This window comes from Balaenoptera physalus, assembly GCF_965194825.1.
Source record: "Balaenoptera physalus genome assembly, chromosome: 12".
Taxonomy (NCBI): Eukaryota; Metazoa; Chordata; class Mammalia; order Artiodactyla; family Balaenopteridae; genus Balaenoptera; species Balaenoptera physalus.
In genome coordinates, this window is record NC_138897.1 from 19,724,511 (window position 1) to 19,749,719 (window position 25,209).

General features: G+C 38.6%; 1 protein-coding gene across 22 annotated transcripts in view; it reads left to right on the top strand.

Moving 5' to 3' along the window:
• Positions 1–25,209, top strand: part of TCF4 (transcription factor 4) — a 355,918-nt gene that overhangs the window by 256,795 nt on the left and 73,914 nt on the right. The window lies entirely within an intron of this gene.

Sequence of the window (25,209 nt, forward strand, 5' to 3'; positions counted from 1 at the left end):
ACTATCCTGTTTTTATCTTTTAAAAAAAGAGAGAGAACCTAGCGGGTAATTAGAAGAATAGTTAAGTGTGGTAAGGGAAATATAATTTTAAAACAAATGGCTTATGTTGTGAACTGATCAAGTAAAGTGGTTAAGTTTGTAAACATAAATCATGGGATTATGTAACTTTAAAAAAAAAAAAACTAGTGCCTAATTTGCAATTGGTAGTCACTCATATGTAGTTCTTAAGACTTTTGCCTGTTATCTTTTTGAGATTCCCACGCGTAACATAGTCAGCCAGTACCTTTAATTTTAAAGAACTTTTAATGAAAATTTTGTGAGTGATGCTATCACATTCAGTAAGAAAAAGCATCTCAGAAGCAATAAAATAGATTCAGAGATTATATGACCCTTGTGCATTATAAGAGGGATACAATGAATATAATTTTCTGTGGTTTTTATCTTTAGGAATTACCAGTGGTGTGATTTTTTTTTATATGTTAATTGTTAATTTTGCGTCTGAAATGTCTGAACTGACAACATTTTAGTTGAAGTTTTGGACATTTTAACTCTCTTTTAGCTAAAAGGAATTTTTAAAAATATGTGTTCCATTCCCACAGCTTGCCAGTTGCCTCTACCATAAGAAAATGCTGAATATGACATCATATCACTAATATGCCCTCTCAGTTGCCAAATATTTTGGTTGTTAGATTTTTTTTTTTTTGAGAGGATGGTACTCATAAAATCAAGATCACTCTGTCACAGGAAATGTATTTATAGGAACTGTTTTAAGGCACTTATTAAAAACAAATCTGGTGATGTGTATCTCTATTGATTCAAACACTAGAAAGAGGCAAATTGTACATACATTATAGTTAGAAAAAATAGCCATTTGGAACACCAGCAGAAAGCTTTTGAAACCACGGATGCTTACCAGTTCTTCGTTTTAGCTTTAAGAAACAGACAGCAAGGTCCAGTTGTACGTGTTCTTGGATGGAGCCAATTCTATACCATTTTAAAAAATTGCCTTCATGCATACACTGGAGAAGCAGATTTTTGTTTATTCTACAGTGTGTATTGTACTGGCTCTAATTCTGCATTCAGCAGCTTTTGATTTGGTGCCAGACATCTTGTGGAGATTGTGTATGCCATGCGTTAATTGTTCAAAATGCCTATCGAAGAGACTTTACATTTCTTGAGTTTCGTTTGTTGTTTGGGGTTTCAGTATCCATGCATTTCTGTGGGGATGTGCTCGGATGACCAACGTGTGTTTTAACCTAAATTGTTGGAGTTAAGTGTGATCAGCTATTTGTTCCACAAGCTTCCCTCTGAAGACAACACAGCCCTGAATTCCTTCTTTTTTTTCCCAGTGACAAGTCAATTACTTGTTTAAATTCAGTTTGAACTCTCTGAACTGAGAGAGGCCAGAGGAAGCAGGTTTTCCCTGTGAATAAACAAAAGAAGAAAAATGTAAAATCATTCCAAAACACTGTGATTTTAGGTTGTGGGAAGAGTACAATTAAGCATTACAACAGTTATGATTTCTTCTTTTTGAATTGGCAACTATGTATAGGGTTTGCAAAATCAGTTTTCCTCTAACTTCCTAGCAAGGGAAATATTATAATCAATGATATTTTGGGACAAACAAAGGAAAATGTGGATTTTCTATTACCTTCAGTTATGAAGTGTTTCCATGACCATAACTCACAACAAATTGTTTCCTTCTTTCTGTGAAATATTGGACCTGTCCTGAACTGTGGACTTCAAGAAGCCAAAACCTACCAAAACAAATCATAACCCTAGAGCTGCCAAAGACTAAATCTTGAATATAAACCAGAATGTATTTTTTAAAAAATCAACTCCTCCTCAGGTGAGAGTTTAATGAACTTGACCAACATGAATTGTGTGATTTCTTTTCTCTATGGGTTAGAGGTTTCAATATAAATGAAGCCCATTCTCAGCTAAATAATATTTTGAAAGCACTACTACTTAACTATGGGAGAGAGGGTTTTTGCAGAGAAAATCAGTACGGTTTCTTTTAAGTGCTCTGAGTATAAACGCCTATCAAATACTATTGCTGTGTCTGTCCTCATTGAGGCAATAAGCAGTGTCAGGCATTACCTGGTCCACCATAAGTGTAGTTTTAGCTCTAAATTTTGATTTTTATAACTGCTTACATTTTCTTATTCATTGAATAAGAACTTTAGTAAGTAATTATTTGGTCAAATTCCACCTATCTAAAAATAAAGCAATTCCACAAAGATAAAATTATGGCAAAGGAAATTGAAAACAAAAGTGGCGAAATTTCCTCCTAATGGTAATTTAAGATCACATCATCAGCGCTCGCCAGCATGTGCATGTGTTAAACCGTATAGAGAAACCTGTAATTATTGTAATTGCTCTTTTCGCTTTATACTAACAAGCTTCAAACCATGTTTCAAACTAGTTGTTTTTAAATAGTTATTTGTCAAGTCATCAAATCTCAGAAAGTAAATGGTAATGAGCTTTCCACGTTTATATTCTGACTCTTGGTCATAGGATACAGCTTTTCAACTCCATAAAGTTGAGAAATGAAGATGATTATTGATTATTTCTGATATCGAGGCCAAAAAAATAAAATAATTTCATGATTCCTTGCTTAAGATGGAAAAAAAGGAACATTTTAATTCCAAAATCTCTCAGTTGGGAATATGTTCTTAAAAGAAAGTTTTCCTATGAATAAGTAAAAATCTCAGTCACCTAAATTGTTTGAAGCTAAAAATCATGATATGAAGTGTTTAGCTATTTTTTTCATGTACCACAGGAAGTGCTAACATAAAAAGCTTAATATTTAAATAGCACCAGTAATAATATTTTCCAGTGCATTTTACATATGGCCCTTTCTTTGCAAACCTCACAGTTGGTTCTGGTAACCTCATGCAGGTAGGCACTGGGTTTTTAAGTTTTCAATAGTGTATCGACTATGTAAATTCCATTTAGTATTTTTAAAAGCTATTTCATATACTTAACTATTTTCAGAACCATGAGTATAAATGAAAGTAGCTGGTATAAATGCATTACTTTTAAAAATGATTGTTTAGCTGTTGTTACAGAGCAAAATTTGCTTAGGTTCAAACTAATATAATTTTTCAATTCCCCACTGATTCAAGAAAACAAAACATATCAAAGGAAAAACAAACATGCAGGAAAAACTTCCTTTAAGTGAACCTATTTTTTGGTATTGTTGACAATATTAAGCATTTTAATTTACTCATTTTAAAATAACAATGAAAATTTTATTTTTTTTCCTTCTGTGCTTGATTGCTTACAAGAAAATTATGTTGATTTTGTTCTGTAGGTTTAAGCTGGTAAAAATTCACCAGACGCATAATCTTGATCTCGTGGCTACATCTTGCTCTTCTGCCTCTGATTAAATTTCCAAAATCCCTGCGTGAGATTCACAGATGACAGACAGTTTGAACATTTCTCTGGGGCTAATTTCGCAGGAAAAAAAGATGGATCGGTTACATATTTGGTTAATTTATTTAATCCCTAATTTCTGGTTAGGTTTGAACATTCTGAATATCGTGTTCATAATTGATAAGCATCCTTGTAGCGCTAGGCGATGGCATTGTTTCAAGGAGATTGAGGAGGAAGGACATTGGAACACAGGGGGAAGAGGGTTTAGGGAGAAAAGTGGCCGGGGAAAAAAGATCTAATAGCTGGTGCGGTCCTTAAATACCTTTCCAACTGATCTACAGGAAATTGTGCTGAAGAATTGTTTGTTTCCTGTTCCACTGTAAATGTGGTTTGCATTACACTCCCTATTTGTGTTTTGTTTTGCTTTGCTTTTTTTTTTTTTTTTTTTTACTAAAATTGCAATACCACTACAGAGACTTGAGAATAAGTGATTTCTTCCTTGTAACTTATTTTTTAAATGGGTTTTAGTATAGTTTGATTTTAGACATTATCCTCTTTCATTATTCTCAATGTTATGTGAGTGTGTTTCTAAGCTTGCTTGCAACTTCTATCACTGTGATGTCACTGAGGAAAAAACAAATGCTTTAGTGTCATTTCTTTAGAATCACCCTGTAGGCCATACGTACAGTCAGCAAGCTGCCATCAGGAGATTCATTTTTTAAAGAATCTTAATTTCTAATCCTGTAAAAATATATGGATAGGTTGTGGCAATTTTAACAGTCGTTAGATCCCAGGTTTACTCTTACCTTAAAAGAAATGCAGTAAAAAAACATTTGTTCCGTGTGTCAAACAACTACTCGTAACTGAGAATCTCAGGACAGAAACACAGAAGATTACCAGGCTTTTTCCCCTTTTTCCTCTAATATCATCACAGTTACACAAAAGCTAATTTTTCACAGTCAATAATTTTACACTTCAGTCTTTCAGAGTTTATATGTATTTGGGTTTAAATTCGCCCTTAATACTTGAGATATAACTGAGGTGACACAGGATAAAGTTATATGTGGTAAACATTATTGATTACTTTAAAAAAAATAAGGTTTGGGACTCTGTGTTTATAAAATGTTTATATCTATTCAGGAAATCATCATAGTCCTAAAAAACAGTTATCTGTATACCAGGAAACGCAGAGGAATAGTCACAAAACTGAAAGAGAGACTTGTATAAAATAATTATATTTTGAAGTATGAAGTGATCTGCTCAAAACCTATTCATGGAATTTTCAGAAAACTTCACTAGTTGGAGGATTTTTAACATTTTAGCATCTGTAATAAACTATTTGCCACATTTATGGGATCATCTTAGGCATACAGATATTATTGTATTTTGTTAAACAAAACAAATTTATTCTTCTGAAGAACAGTTCTTAAGGTTTGGGGCTTGAAAATGGTTTGAGAATTAGGTTCTACTCCACTTCAACTTTGGGAAACTTTCCTTTTTGCAATGCCAAAGATTTATAACTTAGGTTCCAAACTACAACCTTTTATTAGCAGATGTATTTATGTCACGATACCATATTCTGATTAGAATTTTAAAATTCACGTTGCTGATATTTTGGTCTTTCCAATTCCATGTTGCCTCATGTCCATAGTTTTCTTCAAATTCTTCTTCCTTACCTCTTCAAGAAAGCTGCACATGCTAATCAGGGCATTTTATTCTAAAGTGACTTAAAAGGGACACTATGCCTATAACATTTTATTTGGGAGGGTATCCTGTTTAAAGGCAGTCCACCCCCAAATGGGGATAAAGAGTGGGTTTCAAACACCTGAGAAGTCAGGGGTGGGAGCAGTGTAGATGATGGTCTAATTTCAGACTCCACTGAAAAAATGCAGGCTTTGGCATCCTCCAGGGACCCAGGGCTGTGCTTTCCTGGAGACCAAATTACACTCCTCTGAAGACAGGGCACGTTGAGGTAATTGGTAGGGCAAAGTGGGGAGAGTTGAATTCCAGCTGCTTCCATTGTAGCTGACCTGAAAATGAATAGGGGATGTTAAGAGTGGAGGGTAACATTTGCCTTGGCTCTTTCACCTCCAGAAACCTAAGGGTGAGAATTACAGAGTCCGGAATGACTGCACCGATAATGATCCTGTCCAAGGGGGGAATTGCTATGTTGGGAAAGACTCTCACACCATTTTAAAAATAGTTGATTCATTTACCAACCACAGTCCTATTACTGTAGCCCCAAGAAAGTTTATCCACAGTGTGGAAGCACTCCTTGTTTCTATCATGAGCCATCTAGTGAGTGCGTCTTGGGTTCTCGCCTCTTTGGGTACCATTTTTAAAATGCTCATAATGAAAGACATTCGGAAGGAACTGGAATCTCATCTCCAAGAAAGGAAACAAAAAGTAGAGTGTCTACACTCCCTTTTCCCCAGAATGTGTGCTTTTTTTTTTTTTTTTTTTTTTTTTTTAAGGAGAATGATGCTGTGTTACTCAATAGCTTTTCTCACGAATAAAACAAATTAAATTGATGTTACATGCATATTTAAACCCCATCCAGTTAAATACTGACGTGATTAAAATAATCAAATGTATTACTTAAAAAATTAAAAAGGATAAATCCTGTACCCCATTATTTTATTGACTTTTAAATATAAATTGCAGATATGTTTACATTCCTAATGGCATTATTAAGCTAAACTGACAAATCAGAGGAAGAAAAGTTGATTGCCCAGCGCATTATTATTTCTGCACCTGTTATTACAATTCAGAAGTGGAGGCTTCGCACACAGGAGCAGGATGGATGCTGTTTTCTTAGGCCTCCTTTGTGTGATGTGAGGGTTGGGATAAATGGTTAACAAGTGTAGTTTCACTTTGTAGTGCCTTTTGGAGTGTTGATGTGATTAAAAGACTACAGTGTTTTTTCATGTAGCTTTGAAATTAATATGTAAATAATAGGGGATGGTCGGGCTCTTCTGTACTGACTGCACTAAGCCTCCCTAAGCAGAACTGGGGGGGGGGATATCAGCTCTTTATTAGACGTTGTTTAGGTATAAATAGTACCAACTTTTCATCTCTACCCTGTGAATCTGTAAGGGAAAAGAAGGGAAGAAGAGGGGCCTATCAGATTAATTTAGGTAGGGTTGCAGATCTGGGTCGAAAATCCTTTAGACTTTTTCCCTTCTGGTTATATATTGGCCAGGAGGTTGGTAGACTTTGAGTGAATGTTTTAAGCAATAAGTTATCTACCATTGGCAGTGCTTTGGTTTGAGATGTACGTTTTTCTTTAGTTTATTTCCTCCTTGTCTTAATCATACCATATCATTTTTCAAACATCTGAGCATAGGTGGCAATGATTGTTGGTTAGTGTGATTCTAGAATTTCTTGGGTGTTCATTGTCCAAAATTAACTTCACACGGAGAAACCTAAACTTTCTGCAGCAAGTGGAATAAATAAAGCCCTATTCCCTTTTTTTTTTTTTTCCTTTCTTACTTTCCTTAAGAATGTCATTATATTCTTAGAAATGTGATGATATTAAATTTGGATTGAGAAGGGGGAAAGTTATCTTTATTTCATCCCATCCAGCAGATAGTTTGAGTTTACAAAGAAATGGTTAAAATGCCATTATTTCCTGGAAGATACTAGTTAACACTATTCACATGAGTTTGGATCTTGTCCTGTGTAATAGTGATAATTTAAATTCCTAGACTTTAATGACACTTAATGTGTAGCATGGATCCCACTTAATCTGCCCCCTGGCTTCACAGCAAAATGTTTACATAAATGAACTCTCAATTTTTGTATCAACTTTTAAACTCTGTCTTTCCAGAATTAATACTATTTCCATAATTAAGCATGTTCCCAGTTACTTCCATCGGAGTATATCTTTAAGATGCTGTTCTTTTCTGTTGTTTTTTTTTTAAGCCATCTGTTGGCTAGGTCAGCAGAGAAATGGGAGCCTGATTTTATTTTAAAGCATGTAAGTTATTACTCTACTATTGTATTAGACATTGAGCTTCAGAGGGTGTAAAAGATAAAATTCTATCATATTTTCATTTTGTTACATTTGCAGCAGAATATGTATGCCCAAATTGGTTATTTTCAACTCATGACAGCTGTGATATTTAAAATGCTCACAGCTGTTGTGACTTAAAATTGATTTTTCTATTAACACCTGAGAAAAAGACCTGTGCCATATTAGAAACTTAAATAAGGTAACTGTAAAATTAGGCATGTTGATATGAATCTGGTAATCCTCCTTCCCAGAGGTTGCAAAGTGCAGCAAACCTCTTGGATGCTTGCAGGGAAAGCGCTAAAACTGCTAGAAATAGATGCATGATTGTTAAATGCGTTTACCTTTTAAAGAATTCATGTAACAGCAGATCTTCTTGGCCCAACTTTCCAGCGTCAGTTTTGCTAATAAAACCTTTTAGGATTCAGTTTACTTTATTAACCCTGAGAAGGATGACTTACGTGAATCATTATGAGAGCCTAACCTCTAAACTTTTTTTACCTTTCAGATATGACACTGAGAAATGCAAACCCACACTAAATTGTTCCTTATGGAGGAAGTTCCGGTTTTACGGCTCTTTTCCTCCATCATTTTTAGATGATGAAAAAAAAAGCAAAACAGATGAAAAAGGAGAAACAAATTATGCCGAAGCAGTTTTAGGCTAGCACTTGTTTTGGGAATCTGTCATACATTTTTCAGGATCCCTTTACAAATCCATTTTAACCTGGTTTAGAGTGAGATAGTGCTTCCTGCGTTTGGTTGAGCTATTTTGATGTCAACCTTCTCAGGATGCTCAGTGTTGGAATCTCGAATGTGACAGGAGATCAATCACCTATTTAACAGTGTAACCGATCTAACAAAACTTAGGCACATTAAGGTATGGAGATAGTTTTACATTTTGAAATAGATGGTATGGTGTAGAAAACATACAGCTGGCCTGATGTGGAATTATTTATAGATAATCGTGCCTTCACAGATGCATTGCCAATAGGGAGCTATGTAGATTAAACTCTTTGGCTGGTCCTAGGCTTTTTACCTGTGTAACTCAATCAGAATTGAAAGCATGACAGCTTTTATGATGATAAATGTATGGCTGGATCGGAGAAAGTACGGATGGTTGGGTGGATAGATGGATGGGTTACATAACTAGATAGTAAAAGATAATGCGAATTATTTATAACTCAACTTGCTTATTCATCAAAAATTTACATACACAGTATTATTTTGATTATTGCATACAGTTTAGAATAAGTTAGTGGAAAATAATAATTTCCCATCACATAAGCAAATCACAATAGAGATGGTGCCAAAAGTTCTAGAATGAACATAGGTTACTTGTTTCACTGATGTGCACCACAAGATCACAAGGTCAAAATGTCACATACGAAGTGATCAAGAATAAAAGTGGATATTTTCTTGTTTGGTGAAGGAAGATACTCCTAGAGATGACCATTTTTTATGTGAAGATTTATGAAAATTGAAGTGGATATTTGACATACTCTGATTACAAATAGATATCTTTAGGACAGTGGTGCCCCCTCAGGGGACATAGGGAAGTATCTGGAAAATTTGTAATTGTCCCAACTGCAGGAATAGGGTGAGTGCTTGCCTCTCGCAGTTAGTGGGTACAAGCTAGGGGTGTTGCTCATTATCCTGTGGTGCCCAGGGCAGCCCCTCACTCGTGCTGAGATTGAGAAGTCCTACTTTAGAAGTCATATATCTGGACCTTAATAATTAATTCCCGGCATGGTGAGCCACCTTACAAATGATGGTAGCTCCCTTCCCTTCCCCTCCGTTCTCCTTCCCTTTTCTTTCCCTTCTCCATCCTTTCCTTTCCTTTCTTCTCTTTTCTTTTCCTTTTTTTCTTGTTTTCTTCCCATAACAATTCCCTCCCTCCCTCTCTCTCTCTGTTTCTCTGTCTCTCTCTCTCAGTATTGCCCAGGTATTTCCACCATGTACCATGAAAATGTGAGATTTTCTTTCAGATGTTGTAAATATAGTACATTATTTATGAACCAACTGGAATGGCTTCAAAGCAGCTGTTAAAATATGTTGTGTCAATAAGGTACGTTTCTCCGTACCCTGAATATATATTTATATCTTACCTTTCAAAATACCTTGAATTCTCTCATAGTGTAACCATTGGTTTATTGGAATCATCCGAAAGGAAAAGTTTATTACCATTAATTTTTTTTTCTGTAGAACATAAAAAGGAAATAAATTAGCATAAAGAAACTAATTAATAATTAAAGTTGATTACTTTTGGCATTAAGGATATTGTTTGCATCATTACCCATGTCCTCTGCACGAAGAAAAGTTTAAAGATGAAAACCAACATTAAAGACTCTCTTTTCAGCTCTCCCAATAACACAGCTTCTTTCTCCACTCACAACTGGGGATCTCTCTTCCTGCCACTGCTGAGCTTCCGTCAGTGTTGGCTAATTCTCGGCAGTGATTTGGAAGTGATTTTAAAACCTTGATTGCCTTCCCTGGTATCCTGGGGAGGAAGGTGGCGGTATCTGGTGGCAGAGTCTTAACACCTGCCAACTTGGGGAACCCAGAAGCACACCTCATGTCTTAGATGCCAAGGTGTGGAGAGAGCTGCCAAGTCTGACAGTAACTGCTGCCACTCTTCAGTTTCCTCTCCGTGCCCTACAAGGTTCTCCGAGGTTCCATGGAAGTAGAGATGGCAGCGGGGAATGGAGGGGCAGCTCTGATTTGAAGCCTGTCTTTGGTGTGGGATATTCTTTCAAGTATTGCTCAGCCCGGTGGCTGTTATATTTCATTTCCACCTCACAAGCATCCTCTGACTCTGTACTGAGAATCTTCCCGTTTCCCTGACCAGCTTCAACACAGTTCTAGTAAAATCACGTTGATGCCTTTGGGTTTTACTGTGTCCGTCACAACTGAAGCCATCTTATAAGATGGTCCTCAGTTTACATTTATTTTGATGGGTTTTCCACGTTTTATTGTACAGAGCTGACTGTGTTCGAAGCGAACAACGAAAAAGAAAATGTGTAAACTTGTTTATGTGTGTGCCAGGCAAGAAATAAAGGTGACCATTTTTGATGGTCATGTCCTCGATTTGGGTATTTCTGTTTCTGGGAGACGGTAATTTTTTTTTAATTGCAAGTTTGCTTTAAGTCAGAGCTCTTTGGACCTTGCTTCTATTTTTGATCAATCATTGATTATCTCTGTTGGACTCTCAGTAATTCTCTTTTGTCCCAGTATTGTTCTCTGAATAATCTTAGAATTATAATTTGCGTACGCATCGTTTTTGGAATGTTATTCAGAGAGCTTGCTTGTGTGGTATTTGTCAGACATGTATGGAGTCTAAAAATCGATCTTGTTGTGAATTTCTGTAATTAATAGGAAAGTGGTTTACAGCTAAAATAAAGCTTGCAGTAAATATTTCATTGTAGTAATAATCAGCATTCAACAAAATACATTTGCAAGCCTCAGTTCTTTCCTAATGCTTTCTTGAACACCTTCCAGCTTAATCCTTACTGCATCGCATCACAGTAAGATAGGTGGTCCAAATGTTGTTAACCCATTTTGCAGTCTAGGTAGAACTGGGCTGTCCATTGAGATAGCCACTTGCCACATGGGGCTATTAACATTAAATGTAAATTAATTAAAATGAAATAAAATTCAAAAAAGTCAGGTCCTCAGTGACACTAGCCACATATCACATGCTCAGAAGTCGCATGTGGTGGTTAGTGGCTACTGTTTTGGACAGGTCTGGGAAATGGCAGTGTTACAGGATTAACTCACTTGCTCAAGATCATATGGATTATAACAGAACTAGAGGCCCTTCTGCTGTATATTTCAATATATTGGCATCTGAAGTAAGAATGGATAGTTTAATGCTACCTGGCATTTTAGTGAATGCGTATCTCATCTGTGTTCATCTCTTTTTTCTTAATTAAATTTAAAGCTTGACGTAGAGAAACTTTTCAAAGGATATAGCCCTTTGTCTACGCACAGTGCAGACCCTGAATCACCTTCTTCTGAATAAGAGGTCCTCCAAGAGAGGGACTGTAGCTTTTTTTTTTTAAATTAAATTAAATTTATTTTTTTTATACAGCAGGTTCTTATTAGTTATCTGTTTTATACATATTAGTGTATATATGTCAATCCCAATCTCCCAATTCATCCCACCGCCACCACCCCCATCCCGCTTTCCCCCTTGGTGTCCATACGTTTGTTCTCTACATCTGTGTCTCTATTTCTGCCTTGCAAACCAGTTCATCTGTACCATTTTTCTAGATTCCACATATATGCGTTAATATACGATATTTGTTTTTCTCTTTCTGACTTATTTCACTCTGTATGACAGTCTCTAGGTTCATCCACATCTCTACAAATGACCCAATTTCATTCCTCTTTATGGTTGAGTAATATTCCGTTGTATATATGTACCACATCTTCTTTATCCATTCATCTGTCAGTGGGCATTTAGGTTGCTTCCATGTCCTGGCTATTGTAAATAGTGTTGCAAGGGACATGGGGGTGCATGTGTCTTTTTGACTTATGGTTTTCTCTGGGTATATGTCCAGTAGTGGGATTGCTGGGTTGTATAGTAGTTCTATTTTTAGTTTTTTCAGGAACCTCCATACTGTCCTCCATAGTGGCTGTATCAATTTACATTCCCACCAACAGTGCAAGAGGGTTCCCTTTTCTCCACACCCTCTCCAGCATTTGTTGTTTGTAGATTTTCTGATGATGCCTATTCTAACCAATGTCATAATGCATCTTTATACACTTGTTAGCATATTGTGGACAACCAAGAAATGTTTATACAGCCAAATGAATGAGTCCCCCATGCACCATACATGCCTACGCCTATATATACAGTTAGGCAAGACTCTTAGGTAGCGTGCTTCCCGAGAGCTGGCCTCCGTGGAATTTAGAGAGCTCATACCTTTGTTCTGGCTGTTCTACTACCAAAGTAGAATTTTATTAAAAGAAAAATCATGTGTATTTTGTCATATAATCCAAATATATCTTCCTAATAAGTGAAAAAGTCTGCCCGTCTTATCCTTAACACTCGTTTAGTCCCTAAATTGACTGCATGGTTTTGAAATCTTCACATCTTCCCGACAAGCTTTCAGGCATTTAGAGGTCAAGTTCAAAGATTAGCCTGTGGAGTTGCTCAAATACTATTTCTTGAACAAACCAATATGTATTGAAACTTTTTTTAATGTCATGTTTCTCAAGATTCCTCTGATCCAACATGGCCTATTAGGACATTTTTGGTTGAATGAATGAAAATATGTATCTTTTCATTCCTTGCATCATGAAGTTGGAGAAATGTTCCTGGTGAATGTTGATGGTACTGATGACCCCCTTCATTCATACGTGCACATTCAAAATTGTATGGAATATTTTTCAGTGATGTCTAGGTATGGCAGTATATGAGTGGGCTAGCTCTAGGGTATTGTTAAGCACAGGGAATGAGTTTTTGCGCCTTATACCTATACTCTTTTAATAGACGAGATGATTGCAGATTTTTCCCGTCATCCTTTTGTTGGAAGCACCAGGAGCCTATAGTGGTACATCCTGGCAGATGCTTTGTCCTTGAACTTCTAATGGTATACACAAGCCGTCATTCCTCTTGGTAATAATCGTGGTATTAAGAGGCATTTGTGTTCAGTGCACTCTTTCAGCTTGTACCATGTTTAGTTCCTGTTATGCAAATACTGCTTTAAACTTAGAAATTCCAATTTGCATTAATATTTTGGTTTCATATAGCTAGCTATTGCATTTCACAAACAAGTGCATTTTAATGAGTATTGGCAGAATGTAGAAAAAATGTTATTCATTACATTCTTTTGTAGAAAATGCAGTAGTTGCCAAAATCATTAAGACCAAATATAATGTGTATAGAGGCCACAAGGATATGCCTCTTCGAGAATGTTTGGCCCTTATGGCATTCAATGCTATTCTTACAGGCATGGAGGATGGGGGTTATTACTATAAAATAGAAGCCAGCGTACCATTGACATTTGGGTTTATTTTTAAAATGTAAGCATACTTTACTTTTTTATGTTTGCCATAAGACCATAGGGAATTCACCTCTGAGTTGATGTGAAGAACTTTAAAAGTCATAAATAAGCTGTAACGTAGTGTCTTACATTTTGATGTTAGATCCTAAAATGAAGTTTTTGCTGGTTTATTATGGTTACTTTCCTTCCTGAGATTTTTAAAAAATCAGAATTGTAGGCATATAATTTTGCGATGGGCATTGTGTGGGGAAATAAAAATTTTGCAACTGGACTTTCAGAAACTAACTATTTTAACACATGGACTTTCAAATGCTGCTGTCGTGTTGTCATAGCTTGTGGTCTCTAATTATAATGGGCTTTTTTGGTGGTGTTATTGCAGTTGTTCCACTCCTCCCCCCTCAGTCTTCAACTCACTTTTCCCAGAAGGAGAGTTCCAGGCCTTTGAAAATTCTCATGATTTTGCAAATCCACTCTATTTTTGTCTAGAATACAGGAAAGTTAAAACTGTGGCTGGTATGATGCCATGTTTTGAATCCAATTTTAAAGCAACCCTTTGCAACCCAGGGAGTAAAGCTGACATCTTTGTATCTGTAATGAAGATAATTATACCTGCAAGGTGACATCACTCGTGAAGTAACAAATGCAGTAGAAAACTGAGCCTCTGGTCTTCTCTGAATTCTGTAGACCACGTTTGGCATTTAACACTAAACTCCTCTTTCATGCTTGTCGTTTGAGAAGTTGCTTTCAGATGAATTTACTAAAGCTGAGTGACACAGGGTTAAATTAATTCTTTTCTTTATTACTCAAAGTGATACAGACCTTTCTTGGACTAATGTAGCTTAATTAGTGGTCAATTAAAACTGAACATTGCTGAATTGAAGTTCTTTGATCAAACTCCCTGGCATGAGTTCTCTTTCTTTAACTAGCCACCATCTTGAATTCATTTGGAATCAGTAGTATAAACAAGTTTAAAACTGGTTCTTTTATAAGAAAGTCAGCAGGCTTGTATAGCTGTGGTTTCTTTTTTTACTTCTGTAGGCGGCAATTCAAAGGCATGCTAAATGAAAACAGTACTACACCCTGAAAAAAATACATTTTTAAAAGTAACACTTAAGTAGTCAGAAAACAGTCAATACCCCCACCTATTTATTCTAGACAGAAGATAAATTTCCCAATTTTAGTGGTTAATTTTGTCATTACATAGAGGGCTAAAGGAAAACTCCCGGTCCTGACAAAGTCCACAGTTATAATAAAAAGTGAAACAAACAAAAACCAAGCTGTGGCTTGGGAGAAAGATGGGTTGGGCAACGTTACAACATATATGCAGAGATTTAACCCAAGATTTAACCCAAATTCAATCTTTATTACTCTTGGGAGCATATTTCCTCTCTTTGCCTTTGGAGTTGGGGGGTCAGACACTGCTTTAACTTACCTGTTGATTTCACCATTTCTTTGGAGGGGCACTGTTGCATCAGTGAGAGCTGATGATGGGGTATCTTTCACACAGATTGCAAGGTTGAAACACACATTGCTTTTTTTGGAATTTGGGTGCAGTTTTAAAAAAAAGAAAGAAAAGAGGGATATGGGGGAGCCAGGAATTGGGACAGAGGGGGTCACTAAATATTTGTAAGTAGATCAGCCTCTTCCTTTTATGCAGCTACATGTCTTAACATTTAACGTGTCTGTGCTGTTCTTGTCGAAACATAAGTCGATACCATTCAGTAATCCCAGTTGTGGAAAGCCTCACAGTCTAAAAATAACAGAGCTGGCATTCCGTTAATGCTCTATATTTTAAAGTATTAATTAAAACTGGCACTTTTGTGCTGGAAATAAAAGTAATATATTAGGTTTAAATAGGTCATTTGCTCAGTCTGGAATGGCTTCTTTTAAGTTCTGAAATTTTCACAGAGGAAAAAGTACAAGGAAATTTTCGAAGTGGCCACGTAGTGTTTTCCCCCATAAATGACACAGTTTTTATAGTTCTCATTACTTATATCCAAAAATTACAGTTATAACCAATAATTAAGATAAAAATTTCATCACATGACAGAAAGAGAAATTGTTTTTAGTCAGTGTGCCTTTCAGCCTTCTCTCCTGCTCTCTCCCTAAAGGGCTGATTAGAATGTAATAATTGGGGGTGATAGCGGGAGGAAGAGGACAATTCCATTTAATTAAAGATAATTTATTTTACTTTAAATTGGTGATGTCCCACATGAATAAGAGTAGATTTAGCAGATAGATTTATTAACGGGTACTGACATCTCAGCTGACTTAAAAAGCAAACATTTTTCTTTCTGTATTGTTTTTATTGTGTCTCCGCACCTGAAACGGCTGTCATCGTGCTTCCCTCCCCGCTTTACGGAGCTGTAGACTTTTCCACCAAATGTGCAATTATTGGCGTATCAGTGAAACCAACTTGAGCCTCTGCTGAGTTAAAAAAGAAAACCCAGGCCAGGAGCTTGAAAGGCTGCTGAGATTCTCAGGACTCCCATTGGAAATGCCATCTCCTCCAGTGACATTTTCTTGACTGATCTTTAAAATATCTAGTTCCCAGATTCCAGGGTAACTTCAGCATTTTGAATGAAGAGCATAAGATTTCCTTTGGGCTGGGGCAAGGTGCTTGCACGAATATTCCTTTAAGAGAATGTGGACCTTGAATGCCATAGATAATGAAGAGTGTCACAAAGCGATCATTTGCACTGCGCAGGTTCATTTCTGACACAAAATTGTGGAGAAAGTAAGGTCCTTGTGAAATATTTTTATTGTTGTCTCATGCAATTGCAAACAGATCCTGGATATTAGGGATATGTTTTAAAGTTGGAAAGTGGATTCAAATAACGCATGAAATTTTTTTCACATAGTCTCAGCCTGTGATGGTGTTTTAAATGGAATACCTCTAGTAAAATTGTGCTTGAAATTCCATAAATCCTAAGGCACTTTTTTTATGCTTCAAGCAAACTGTCTGCTGTTTTCCCAATTTCTATGTGATCTCTTTCGCACTATCTTTATCCCTTTTACCCCCATTTCACATTCCTGTATCCTTATTTCCATTTTTTCTTGTTCAGTCATTTCTATTCCCTTGCCTAGTGTGTTTCATTCATCTTTCTTCTCTGAGTGAAATCCAGACCTTCTGGCCATCTCTTTCTCCCTGGACTTCTCTTTCTGTCCAGCACTTCCTCCGTTCACTTCAAACCCTTACATTCATTTCTTTTCCTGCCCTGTTGCTCTCATTTTCACGTACAGTTCCTTTACGCTGGTTCCCTTGTCTTGCCTCTTCAGATTTCAGTGCTGTGTCTTTCTAGCTTGATTTCACAAATTAGTTCTATATAATCGTGTTTTCAAAATGAAGGGGAGAAATGAGGTTTTTCTTTCTTGTCTTTTTTTGGAGGTGAAGATCATGGTGGAATTTTTATTCAGTTTTCAGCCAGATGGACTTACTTTACCCTGTTCTGCCATTTTACCCTTCCAAATGGATGTTAGATCAGGGATGGTGTTTCTCAAGGATTAATTTTTATTAAGCCTTGATTTTCCTGTTGCGTTAACCTTTTCCTTCCCCTCAGCCAAAGCATCTTATTCCTTTTTCTGTCCACCTAACTGGTTAATTTTAATAACCTGATCTCTCTGGCCCTTATTTTACCCTGATTCCCTGCCTCTTTTATCCATCTCTTTTTAAAATCGTTCTGCTGTATCCTCGCTTCACCTTGTATCTTTTCTTCTTCTGTAATTATTAATGAAAGCATGATGACTTTCCCCAAATTCTACTGACAGACAATGCTAGGGAAGAGGAAATTTGCAAGTAATGTTTTTTGCTGAGCATTGGGGAATTCTGTTTGGATTTTGAAATTCTTCTAATTTTTTTCCCCAAGATGTATCGTCATGATTCTGGGGAGTGGGGAACAGGGAGGCAAGTGTTCAAATTGATCCTTAATTGGAGGTGAAAACCCTACATATCAATATTCATGAGGGAGAGTGATCCTACATTTAGAGCAGGTAAATTCAGTTGTCCTTGTTGGATCGTAGACTGGTTCAGGGATGTGTGTGTGTGTGTGTGTATCTATTAGGAGCAAGATGGGGACGGTAGAGGGTGATCTGTGTGGCAAGCCACTATTGCTTTCAGCACCTCCTGTTGGCCAGAAAAGAAAAAGATACTTGGGTCAGAATGAAGACCTATCCTCTCTGACCCAGGGCTGGGGGTGGTTCCTCTCTCCGTCCCATTTCCTAGCTATTTTCCTTCTTTTCTCTCTGTTCCATTTTTGACAGCAATTATTTCACTTACTATTTCCAAACACCTTCAACCTCTGTCTCTTCCTCTCCTTCTTTGCTTTACTGCTCTCAGATAGGTAAAGAATTCCATTCAATGGGAGGCCACTCCTCAGCACAGCAAAAATCTAGATGGGATGCTTTTGTCTGCCAGCCTCTCCTGAGTACCTTCTGTATCCTTTGGAAAACGTCACAAATGTTGAAAAATAAATAAAGGAAAGGACAATTGCCATATCCCAAACTGGAAACCCCACCACTTTTATTCTGGAAAGAAGGCTTTCAGGGAGAGCAGCCTGCTGTATTCCCTGGAGGTAACAGGAACTGGGAGTGGCCAGAGGGAAGCTGCTAAACGGGGTCCAGATGCAGCTCCATCCAGGGGGAAGCCTCGTGCTTGGTCATTTGGGTGGCTGGGCTCGTCCCACCTCCCCTTCTCCATGCCCTCCTCCCAGCCTCATCCTGGGCCCTCCCACCCCTAGGCGAGCCCCAGGCCTCGCAGCAGATGTCTGCGGGTCTGACTTTCCTATATCCAGCATGAAGTTCCCTCTCTCCCTCCTATTATGAATTCTGTGCTGTGGTCCTGCTTGCTCCTTGTCTGTCAGATTGCAGTTCTGATGCTGTCAGCCATGTCTGATCAATCAGCAAACAACACCACAGGATGAAATTTAAACAGTGCAGATGCTCAGATACAGGGTTATGTTGACTGGACCTCCAAGGGAAAGCACAGGTAAGGTCAGAGTCTCCCCAGAGTGGGTCTCCCGAGCCTGCCTGATTTGACACCCTTCTGAGCCCCACTCTGCTGCTTTGGCTTGTGTGCTGCCCATTTGCTTTGCCCTACTCCTTTCTTCCCCTGGCGTTCACCAGAACTTTCGTTTTAATCTGCTGCCCTTGTTACTCTCCTCCTGTCATTTATTCACTGCCTTTTCTCTTGGATCGGTGCTGTCATTATAAATGTTCCTGGATCGCCTCTAGGTTGAGGGTCCTTGCAAAATGCCACCTCGTTCAGGGCTTTTGTGGCCACACTTCGAGGAAGAGAGTTCTGCTGAGAATCTGGGCAAACGGATGGAATTGATAGGCCTGATTTATTTTCCCTCTGGGACAGTGGAATTTATCATTAGGCTACGACCAGGGTTTTCTTTCTTACCATTGAGATGCATTGAATTGTAAATGGAGCTTAAATCATCTTTGGGGGGAAACGTTTTTAATTAGAAAAGATATAAATAGATACGACCTAAATGAGGATGAATCAGCCAGTCCTTGAGAATTTGGGGAAAGAAAAAGAGATTTGATAACCGTTCCCCTTTTACAGTTTGCGGTGTTGGCTTACAGGGTTACTGCTCGCAAAAGAAGTATGTTCTATCGTCTTCCTCTTCTGTTTCAAAGTATTCAGTTGGTCCTTTTTATAACATAGAGTGTTTACAGGGTTCTGTGTTCCCTAGTCCCATCTGGAAAATATTTAAACTTCATAAGATCTATAAGACTAAAATATCACATATAATGGGATAGGCAGAAGGAAGGAAAATGAGACCCATTGCGTGTGTTTAGAATAAGTTAGTTGTTTGTTCAGAAGCGCTGCTAGAAGAATTGGAACAAATAGCTGTGTGCAGTGACTGGTCGGGTCCAGAGCTGTACATTTCACCACAGAATGATCCTCGGTTTGTAAAACTGACGTTTTGTTGTGACTTCTAAATCCAAACAAATCTCTGCAAATTTCTGCCCGATCGAGTTAATAAGAAAATATATACATGCAGAGGCGAGAGCCGTGCGCTACTTGCAGTTCTGTCAATGTCGGTGGAAATAAGAGATGTTTTTTACCTACTGTATTACATTCAACCAGCAATTGCCAGGACCTCCAGCTCAGCAGGTTTTCTGGATTCTTTTTTTTTCCTTCAGTGAGAACAATGGGATGCAAAAAAGAGCTTCAGAAAAGGAGCGGGGCAGATTTCTTCTAATTGCCTTGTAATTGGGGAGTGGTTTCCCTTTCCCACCATCTCACTTGCAGGAGGAGAGGAAGGCAGATGTGGCTTAGCGGGAATAGCCTCTTCCAGACCGGATGTCCCGGGGGCCGGGGGGAGGTGGTTCCCTGCACGCAGGCCTGTGATCTGCCTCACACCTGTGCTCATTTCATCCCCCTGATCGATGACCTTGTATTAACCTGGAGTGACCTTGCGCCTTGGCCTGTTCTTTGGGCCCAGCTCTTGGCTGGAGGACCTGCGTTTCCCCTCTGATTTACAGGTGGTTACTGGCGGCGGTGTACACGTGTTTTTCGTGGTGCGCGGCGCACTTAGCAGCCCGGCAAGACCTGCAATTTCATCCCTCTCAAGGGGCCAAGCAGGGGTTTGGAAGGTGCGGGTGCAGCGAGAGAGGTTGCCGTTTGCGTGTGCTTTTCTATTTTGTGGCTCATCTGGTATCAATTACCATTTGATGGCAACGCCAGGCCCGAGGCCCTTTGCATGTTTGTCCTGTGAGAAAGATCTGGAAGAACCGACATATGGTTTTGATCGCGGCAATTGCAGGTTGATAGAATGAACGCAGGGGTGAGGTGGGTGGGTTTTCCTTCCGGCCCTTTCCACTCCGGGTTGCTAATGTGCTTCGCTTGTGGAACTGGTCTTTTCATCATCCAGTCCCTCCCCACTTTCCCCTCTCTTCCCCCCCCACCCCCAGCTCCCTACCACTTTGCATTCCTGGCCCCTGCCTCCTCTGTACTTCCCGGTCCCCGCCAGAAACATGTGGCCCACATTAAGGACCTTCAATTAAAACAAACAAACAAAAAAAAATTGTCCACCCTTCTGTTAAAAATCCCAGAGCAGGTCAGCCTGTGGAGGTGAGCAGAATTCTACTAAAGTTGAGCACCAAATGGGTGGTGGGGGTGGGTTCCCTCCAGAAGCTCGGGACATGTTTTCAAATGGCTATTAGTTCAGGTTGTTAAACATTGAAACGACGCTGAAAAATGGCAGTGATCGAGATTAATATGTGTGCATGTGTGAGTTTCATCTAGGACATCTCTTTGAATTTGTTTGAGCATCTGCCTCATGGGGCAGGAATTCTTTGAGGTTCTAACTTCCTGTACATCTCAAGCCATAAAATGGAGCAGCGAGTTGGGGCGTGTAGGGTCTGCATGAGCATCTCCCTTCAGAAGGGAGAGGTTGGAGACGCATCTCTCCCATACGCAGTGACTTCTCTCTTACTAAATTTGTGACGGTCGGGGGTACCCGGGGAGAGTCTCCTCATTACCGCTGCACAGCAGGGACTGCATCTGTGAGTTTGCCAAGGGAAGGTCTAGTATTGGGGAACAGAGAGGCAAAGAGGGGAAAAGAACATTAGAGACACTTTTAATGCTACCCATGAAAATGTTTGCTTTCCAAGTAACATTTTTCTATAATGCTCTCAAATTCACATGTCTTGTAATCTGTTCTGCAGATGGGTAGTCAATGAGGCTGTGACTTTTGCACTTCAGCTGTTGCATGTCGAAATATTACTCCCAATTAGGACTTTATATAGTTTAAAAAGATGATGTGGTAGCTCACAAGTGCATGTTTCTGTTAACGTCTTCCTTCTTTTTAACGGAAAACCAACAAACCAGGACCATCAAGTCAAAACATGGCCTCCCCAAAAGTTCTTAAAATGTGAGATAAATTATTAGTTCTGAAGGCCAGCTATTGAAACCTAATTATAGTACGTGACACACTTCTTTATATTTATTTCCACCTGAGAGCTGATCTCCATTGAAAGGTAGTAAAAACTAAAAACTTAAGTTGTTGTCTTAAATTGTATGGAGATGTCTGTATGACTGTGTTGAGAAAACTGACCATAGTTTTACCATGGTATTGACTGTGTCTTAAGATATTTGCTGAAGGCTGCTGTCTTCCTTTGCCCAAGCTTTCTCTATATAGTATACAAATTGGCTTGCTAAATGATTCTTTTTTTTTTTTTTTACAGTCTTGATAATGATTATATTTTGTTACTTGTTAATCTTCCTACAATTTAATAAAATTTCGTCCCCCGAGCTGTGTTTGAATTCATAGCAATTAGTGATTAATTTATTTGCTCTAGTCACATATTTCAGTAGTGGCTATTTAGTTATTTGACTGATATTTACTGGACACAGAGTATAACCTTAAATCACCATTCAGCTTGACAGCTTAAGACTTAACATTTCTACTTGCTGCTCATGCCATATTAGCTGCTTTCAAAGAGGGATGTATTGGGAAGTCCATTTTGGTGATTTAAAAAAATATATATATATATATATACATATATATATTGCTTTTCTGAAATGTGTAGACTTGGGGACTCATAGCAAAATAATGTAGTGTATGGACCATGAACCTGTCTTAGAACATGTTGGGTCACTTAACAGCAGCTGTGCTGGAGAGAGATTTGATCTGAGAAGACTTTTTGAATCTTCTCAGCCCTAACACCATTCTGGTTTTGAAAATGGGAAAATGGAAAAGAGTTTTTGGGAAGAGAGATAGCTCAATTTTGAAAGGTGGCATAGGTAGAAATCTTTCAGTCCCAGCTCAGGCTAACCAACATTTCTAATCTATCCCGCCAAACAGAGGACAAAGAGTCTGATGGGAAATGTGGGTTTATATTTTAGAGACACACTACAGAGGCATGTGATAGTATTAGAGACCAGTTACATGCTTCTTGCCCAGCATCAGTTTGATTTGGGGACTGAAATTTAGGAACGTTTGTAGAGGAGGCAACCTTTTTTTCTTTTATTTTTAATAAATTTATTTATTTATTTATTTATTTATTTATTTATTTTTGGCTGCGTTGGGTCTTCATTACTGCGCGCGGGCTTTCTCTAGTTGTGGTGCACGGGCTCTAGGCACACGGGCTTCAGTAGTTGTGGCACGTGGTCTCAGTAGTTGTGGCTCACGGGCTCTAGAGCACAGGCTCAGTAGTTGTGGCTCACGGGCTGTAGAGCACAGGCTCAGTAGTTGTGGCTCACGGGCTCTAGAGCACAGGCTCAGTAGTTGTGGCGCACGGGGTTAGTTGCTCTGCGGCATGTGGGATCTTCCCGGACCAGGGCCCGAACCCGTGTCCCCTGCACTGGCAGGCGGATTCTTAACCACTGCGCCACTAGGGAAGCCCAACCTTTTTTTAATATACAATTTCTTTTTAAAAAATCCACTGCTATTAAAATCAGATTCAGCCTTCTAAAATATTACTACCTTCTACAGTATCATTTAAACTGATTGAATTTATGTAGACACGATGCTAAAAGATAAAAAGCCCTCCTACATGTGCTGACTACATGGTATCAATCTTTATTAAGAAAAAAAACCCTGCTTTTTCAAAAGTCTGAATCCTTGGATCCTTGAATTAACTTGCTCCATGGAAGTCCTAAAAATTACTAGTATTCTTTTTTTTTTTTTTTAAGTTTGCAGTTACTTACAAAGGGAGAAATATTTATAAAATTATGTTATGGTGTTTTTTAAATGTATGCAAACAACTCTCAGATCACAACTGAATCAGAGTTACTTTTATAAATTGAGGAAAGAGAATGCTTGTGAAATCCCTAGTGGGGTGAAAACTGGTGCTCATTTTCTCAGGACTCTCCTGGAAAAGTGATAACAACGTTTCTCTCTCTGGATACTGAAGCCCCCTCCCCTGCCCCAGATACCATGTTCCAGAAGGCATTCACTTAATCTTTGAAGAGGTCTTCGCATCTCTCTTTAGGATCTGTTCTTGTTCATACATTGCAAATATGTACTTTTATGTCCACAAGGAAGGCATTAGTACCATTGAGAAGGGCAATGTCAATTAGGACCTGGAAAATACAAAGTCGGCAGACTGTAAGAATTGTACTCAGACTTTATGCCATCTACCTTTTGAAGAAAATTTTGAACCTTTGAGGTTCAAAATATTGGGGGTTCTGATGAGCTTTCTTCTTTCTTTCTTTCTTTTTTTTTTTTTTTCTATTTGCAAATCATGGCTTCCTGATCCTAAGGAAAAAACCTCAAAGGCAAGACTCAACAGGCTTCCTGGACATCAAATAGTTCGTACAAAACAACATTCTGATGACTTGCATGTAAATAAATCAGAAACATATGAATTAAACTGCTCTTGGAATACATATGGGTTGAAAAATAGAGAGAAGTGCTGAGAAAATGTGTTTCGGGTTTTGCTGAGCCCATGACATTTGAAAAAAATAGTATGAGACACTGAACAAACACAAACCACGGCTTGGCTTCCCCACTCCTAATATTAACCTCCCAGTTCAATGGCAAATCAGTTTACCATGTGCGTAAATGCGAGCCACCTTTGGTGTGCCCCTCCACACTTAATTACTTGCAGTTTAAATTTTTTTTTTCAATGAGAAGCTCAAAAATAGCATCACACTTCAAGGAAATGCAAATCTTAGCATTTTCTGACCCGGTTGGTTCACGTCAGACTATTTTAGAAAATACCACAGATCACCTTAGGAACAGTCATACTGGTACAGCCCTCTTTGGTGTGACTGGAGAGGAACAGAAGAAAAGCATCATTATTAAGAAACTGGTCCTGGAATTGATGCTGCCTATTAAATCAAAGCGCTAAACCACCGCAGGTAAAAACCTCATGAAGAAGAACAGTTACCTCTCTTGGCATTATGGTGGGAGCCCCGCCAACCCCACCGTACGCTACCAAGCACAGATCATGACCTCGGCTCCTGATCTTTTTCACTGCTGAGGTCTGTGGCCTTGTAGGTAGCGGAAGTTTGCTTTCTCTTTCCCACACTGCACTCAAGATAGCTAATAACATTAGGGAGTCTTAAGTCCTGGGACAGTTGCAGAATTCTTAGAGCCCCCGTATCCTCTCTGCTTGATATGTTGTTCCTTGGCATCTGGCTTTAACTACAGGAGCAGAGCACATGGGAATTTAGGGAACAAAAAGAGCCAGAGCTTCAGGCTTCTCCCACTGAGAGTAAGTCATTGACGTGCACTTGGATGGCATCCTCTATCCATTCTTTGGACCAGCACGGTCACCTGAGGTTATCAGTTTGAAGTTAGAGAGAGATGGGAGATTTCATGTTTTCTGTTTAGGAAAGTGTTATTTTGGTTGTTTAAGAACACATTTTAATGTTCTTTTCCTATAACTCCTTCACTCAGATGGTGGGAACAGGCTTGGATGCTAACTCCGTTCTGAAATATGACTCTGAACAAGACAGACACGGGTTAGACAAGTAAACTGAGCTACATTTAGTCTGATAATGCACCGATGGGGGAGTACAGGCTGTTGAAGGTACACACACAAGAAGGGTACCTATCCCACATCTGGCCTGGAGGAAGTGAGGTCCACCGCTGAATGGGAATTCAGCAGGCAAAATGCAAGGGTAATAACCAGATCAAGGGAGAGAATGGCATATACTGTTATCCAAAGGTAGTGCAGGATGACTGGAGCTCATGGTGCCCAATGATAGTAGTGAACGATGGGACTGAAAAGATAAACAGTGGCTAGTGGCTATAAATTGCCTTGTGCACCCCATTAAAGAGTTCAGATTTTCTCGTGATGTAATGAGGAGCCCTTCAAATGGATATGCCCAAGATGTAATTGAATTTAAAA